Source organism: Temnothorax curvispinosus, unplaced genomic scaffold (genome assembly GCF_003070985.1).
Source record: "Temnothorax curvispinosus isolate PA1 unplaced genomic scaffold, ASM307098v1 QBEX01012019.1, whole genome shotgun sequence".
In the NCBI taxonomy this organism is placed as follows: domain Eukaryota; kingdom Metazoa; phylum Arthropoda; class Insecta; order Hymenoptera; family Formicidae; genus Temnothorax; species Temnothorax curvispinosus.
The window spans coordinates 24,850-30,966 of NW_020221799.1; the positions used below are offsets into that span (position 1 = coordinate 24,850).

The 6,117-nt window shown below is 31.2% G+C and overlaps 1 protein-coding gene across 1 annotated transcript in view; it reads right to left on the minus strand.

Moving 5' to 3' along the window:
- The window catches only part of LOC112462175, a 26,192-nt gene extending 21,941 nt beyond the window's left edge, over nucleotides 1-4,251 (minus strand). Inside the window, exon 1 of the mRNA XM_025027803.1 lies at nucleotides 4,155-4,251. The gene's annotated coding sequence lies outside the window, so the exon portion shown is untranslated. The remainder of the gene's footprint in view (nucleotides 1-4,154) is intronic.
- Between the last annotated feature and the right edge of the window lie 1,866 nt (nucleotides 4,252-6,117).

Genomic DNA, 6,117 nt, shown 5'->3' on the forward strand with positions numbered 1-6,117 from the left:
TATTAGAGCTCGGAAAAAGAAACGGATACCCGGGTATTCGGGTACCCGCCCGTTCGCCCGTTACCCGTTGTATACGGATCTGGACCGGTTCCGCGGGTACCCGGATAATTCGGGTAGCGGGTACCCGTATCGATTCGGGTACCCGCTACCCGTGTCAATACGGGTACTTATTATACCCGCGTCAGTACGGGTACCCGTATCGAGGCGGGTATAACAGCGTATGCCACAAATATCTAGCCAAACTTCATATAATATTTTTTTCTTATTTTCACTTGTAGAATATGCTCCCGCAGTTTATCGGGTAAAACCCAAGGCGCTCTGTATAAAATAATGATAGTATTATATCATATATAATTATATTACTGGTTTTAAAAAGATATATATGCATGTAAAATAAGAAAATATATAAAATTACACGTAAAGCAATTTATAGAAATTTCAAATATAATTACACACATATAGCTATTTATCCACATAATGTGTAACGCATATTTAACCTTCCGTATACGTGAGTCTACGGCGTCCGAGCCAAAATAATATCTGCTCGTAACTGTAAAACTGGCAAGCCTGCCTCCATTTCTAAAAAAGCAAGTGAGAAAAGGGACTCAAGAGGGACCCAGAGCTGTTACGAAAGATCAATATATCGCCGAATACCGAGCAAGTTAAGTCTCGCACGGACGTCTCAGACCCATGTATGCACTAGACGTAATATCTTTTTTATAAGTAATAATTTTGCTAATATTATTGAAAGTTCATTAAAAAGCAAATATTAAATAAACAAATGGTTATCAAAAAATTATAAAATTGTCAACTACAATGTAGACAGATGTTTTATAAATTTTTTCAGATTTTTTAAAATACTTTAAGGTAGGGAGCGTTGAACATGACAGACTCACGTATGCACTAGAAGGTATCGAAAAAACGAAGGGTTAATATAAAAGCATTCTTTCATATATTTAATATATTTTTGAAGCGTGTGAGAATTTATATTTTATTACTTTGCGTATACGCGTCTCCGTGTAATACGCCGCGCAGATATTTGTGGCATACGCTGTTATACCCGCCTCGATACGGGTACCCGTACTGACGCGGGTATAACAAGTACCCGTATTGACACGGGTAGCGGGTACCCGAATCGATACGGGTACCCGCTACCCGAATTACCCGGGTACCCGCGGAACCGGTCCAGATCCGTATACAACGGGTAACGGGCGAACGGGCGGGTACCCGGATACCCGGGTATTCCGAGCTCTAATATATATATATATATATTAGTCATTTATGTCTTCCAATATTCAAAATAGCTGCTATATTTTCCAACCCTTTTTTTGTTAATAACTTTTTAACGAATAACGACCGCCGGCTAAAACCTTCTGAAGGTCACTCAGGAGAGGGACAACATATGTCAAGGTCAAGGTCTTTGGCGAGTGCGGTGTTAATGTGCATAATTACCGGCAAATGGTATTCAGCGAAGCCATGCATTGATGCATTTCAGTATTTCTTTATAAGGTTTATATATAAAAAAATAAAAACCTCGTAATACAATTAATAACAAATACAAATTTATAAAACGACAGTTTATGATAAATATGTTTTATTGCAATTTCTCTTTTATGCATTTTTAAATTATATAAGGTTTTTTGTTTCACCAATTATAATTGATTAGAAAAAATAATGCCCTTAAAAAATACAAAATTTTAACACTTTTTAAAATATCTATGTTCAAAAACAACAATAAACACTTTAGTAGCGAATTAATTAGGCTCGTATATATCATCATTTCGTTCTCATAAGCTCATATTGATAAATAATAAAATTCATACAGCACACAAATGGTGAATCAACATCTCAAAAACATTGCATTGCAACATTTGTAATATAACGTCTAATGTCTGCTAAATTGTAATATCTTGTAGATGTTGTTTCAACATTCAGAAAACATTGCTCGATGATCAAACGGACTAGTGGTGATTCTCTGACGCTTCCTTCTTGCTTATACTTGTATATAACACATCTTTATATAGTGTTAAAAAATCTTGTAATAATATATTAACTGCCAAATATTAAAAACAATGCAACAACAATTAAATTGTTAAATATTGATTAACATTTAGAAAAACGTGTTTTTATTTGTTGAAACGTAACTGTTGAAAGTTTTCTGAGCTCAGATTAGATTATTCCTCTTCATCTAAAAAAAGAGTAAGATCCGAAAACCTGCAAATGTCACGATTTTGCTTTGCCGGGGGTCTGCTTATATTCGCCCCAACTGAAATTTACTTACGAGTTGGTCTTACCGTCATCTGTCGTTTAGCGGCGTCGTTGTAAACTAGCGCGGAAAGATTAATAATTGTTCAATGTTGCTTCAATATTGTATCAACATAAAGAATCAATGTAGAGAATCAACATAGATTCAACGTTGGAAAGATTTAAACTTCAACATTCAACATTGCAACGTTGTTTCAACTTTTTGTGCTGTATAAGACATCTATAGCGTGTGTTTCTTAAAACTTGCAATTTTTAAATCAGTTCAGAATCAATATATTTCAGTTAAAGTAGTTTGTCCGTGACAATACTGTCAAAAAGTTAATGATAGACAAATGACATATATATAGTATTTGGCTGGGGTTTTCCGCGTTATGCACGTGTGTGAGAATCTTATATGTACATACATGTATATATACATGCACTAATATATGTGCTATTAGATCTTCTAAAGATTAGTTGTCATATGTGTCTACCGCTATCAAAAATTGTGTACTTTCAGTATCAATTGCTTAGAAACTGGACGGTTAAAGGGCTTGTATTTTTGTAAGAATATCCTTGCAAGTCTCTTTTATCATCTTCTTTCATTAAAACCATAAGAGTACTTTGATCTCTACAATTACAAGCGTGATATCGGAAGCCGTTTTTGTCCTATAATATACGTAACAATTAAGTGCTAATTTTGACTTTTATTATTTTAACTTTGGTCAATCTTTTTCTAATTGCACATTTGTGTAGAGCGTGTTTACATTAATATGCTCTGTCCAATTTTTACAAGATTTCTAAGAAAATGAGTTTACGGGCCGGACTAATTATCTTAATTTTATCAGAATTATCTTATTAATTCTATAACAGATTATTTATATTTCAGAAATTTTAACTTAAGAGTATCTATATAGTTATATACATCATAGTTTGATCAAGAAGTATGATTTTTTAATATATCCCTACTGTTCAGTATTATATTTTTGCAAAAATATAATTTGTTAAAAATTTAAATGCACGTATAGAGATCACTTAATACTGTAACCTTTTTGTTTAAAACATTTTTTTACTTCAAGATTTTAAAGATATTCACTCGTATTCGAATATATGGAATTTGTTTTGAGAAGTTATTTCAACCCTTAAACATGCTTCGAACTAAAAAAAAATACCTGTGTTATTTTTCGCTACTCTACAACATAGCCAAAGCCCATTAAAATCGGTGAGGCACAATTCTAAATGTTCCCTTGTAAGTCTAGCAAAAAAGAAGTGCATAATTTTCATTCAATTGATTCCATATTGCATTTCTTCTATGACGATTTTCAGCTTTCTATTCGTGCTTTCATTAATTATTATTCACTGACCGAAACGTATGTATTGTGTTCGGAGTTTAAATATATTATATAATTGTCGCCTTGTAATCGGCGCTTCGGCTCTCATTTGCCTGTATTTCACGTGTTTGATTATTCACTGTATTAAGTGTAAACTCCTGTAGACAAACGTACAGACAGTCTTGTGAACGCGACTTTCAAATTCTTATAACTCAGAAACTAATCAGAAAGTTGATAAAATTTGAAACTTTTTATCAGAGACACAAGTACCATAACATATTAGAAATTCAAAAAATTGACGGAAAATTTTTTTTTCATATAAATCCTTTGATGTGCCGTGCTTCAAAGGGTTAAATAATCTCGACTGTGTAGTGCCTCTATAATAGATCTAGAAACAATCTAGTAAGAAGTCAAAACGATTTTGAGTATTCAATACCACATTAGTATAATAGTTAATAATAATTATTTTGAAATGATTAAACTGCTTGACGATTTATTGTAATTTATTTGCCTTTGAAACTCAATTTATGTATTGTAGAAACATTCGGGAGGGACACTTTAAATACAAAAAATACTTACTTTGTTCTTTGGATTGGTAATGCGTTATTATAGTCTTTGGACGTATTTTCTTGCGCCTGTTGAGCGTTCTTCAACTGTGGCAAAATGGTTTTCAGCACCTACATGTTTAATAATAATTTTACAGTTGTTAATAAAAATTGGATATTAAATTATTAACGTTGTATTGACAATAACAATAACGTGTTGTAATACTATATACTGGACAGTGGACATCCATGTATAGTAAGGTGCATTATAATTCGCTGGGTCATAGTAACTTGACTTATCGGCTGTTGGGTTTAATAATTATAACACGTACACGGTTTATCGAAATATTAAAATCCTAATAAAAGAAAAAAAAATACGCAAAGTACATAATAAATCAAAGTATATATATGTGCAGGATTTTGGAAAAAGTACATGTTCCAAAAATTAACTTTGTTAAAAAATAGACATGAGATCAATAAAATTATAAAAGCATTTTAATCAATTCGCCTTATATCTAAAATACAAAAGACAATCACAGAAATATAAGTTATTTCGTACATTGTAAACTTACAGATAATGGATAAACAAAAGTGAAAAAATTCTTAATTTGATTATTATTTAATAGCTAGATTACATTAAAAATTTTGTTGAAGTATTTGGAATTTTGCATAATATAATTATCAACTCGAATAAGAATTATTTATTGGTTATACAGGGTGTAACAAAAAGGTCGGGAATTAATTGTTGTAAAAAAAAAAAAAGAAAAAAAAATATTCTAAAAAATTTGATTGCATTTTGTAGACGTATTTAATTTTGCAAAATTGCAAATGTTAAGATTCATAAAAATTAATATTATTAGTCGATTCCTTTCATTATTCTACGTGTAAAAGTATGAAGGCAAAGTTATCGAAAAGTAAATACCCTATGAGATATCTCATATTTTATATTAAAAATGTCATGACAAAATTTAAAATATTTTAGGAAATTTTTAACAAAAGAGAGCTTTATCTTAGTGTTTTGAAAACTTTTCGAAGGTTACAAGAATATGACATAAAAATTAGGGGTCCCCGTTTAAAGAACTCAATATGACCTTGATGTGACTTTCTCAAGATTGTTCAAGGTCAAATCAATATCACCACATAATGGATAACTTGGTACCCTAAAACTTTTGTATAAAACATTTCTTCCGAAAACGTCATCTTTCCGAGATAATTCAGTGTCCCGACCTTTTTGTTGTACCCTGTGCAAATTTCGGATCATCCGATAGATGGCATTTGATGAGATCCGTTTCTGGTATTTAAAATATGACAAACGATAGTATAAGAATATGGTATATAAATCAAGTGTACGATACAACTTATATCATTAGTTGTATCGCACGCTTATAATAAAGTGACACACAATTTCGAATTAAATCGATATATTTATAGTTTTATAACATTTTACATCTCTTCATAATTTTTAATTATATCAGTAGTTCTGGATAGATTCGGTAAATAATTATATCTACCAGAACAAATTATATCTAGTCAGATCTGGTTATATCTGTTCAGATCTGGCCAGATAGAGACAATTTGCAGATCAAATTATATCTGGCCAGATCTGATAAACTAGATCTGATTATATCTCGGCAGATCTAATTCTTTTTTTCCCGAGTTAAGAGTAAATGTTGAAATATCCAGGTGAGAAATTGAGAAAAAACAACATCGTGATTCAAAAACTTGGCGTGCTCAAATAACAGACGTATATGTTCAAAAATGTTTATAAAAATTAATAGCATTTCAAACAATTATAGAGAAAGTCAATGTATTTATTTTGACACGCCAAGTTTTGATATCTCGATTAAGTTTTTCCTCAATTTTTCATCTGGAGATTTTAGCATTTATTATTAATATGTAAGTACATGCAGAGTAGATGAGAGAGCTAAATACTTCTTACTTAATATATAGGTAGTAGTACTAAAAAACATTCAGATTATAACATTAAATAGAATATA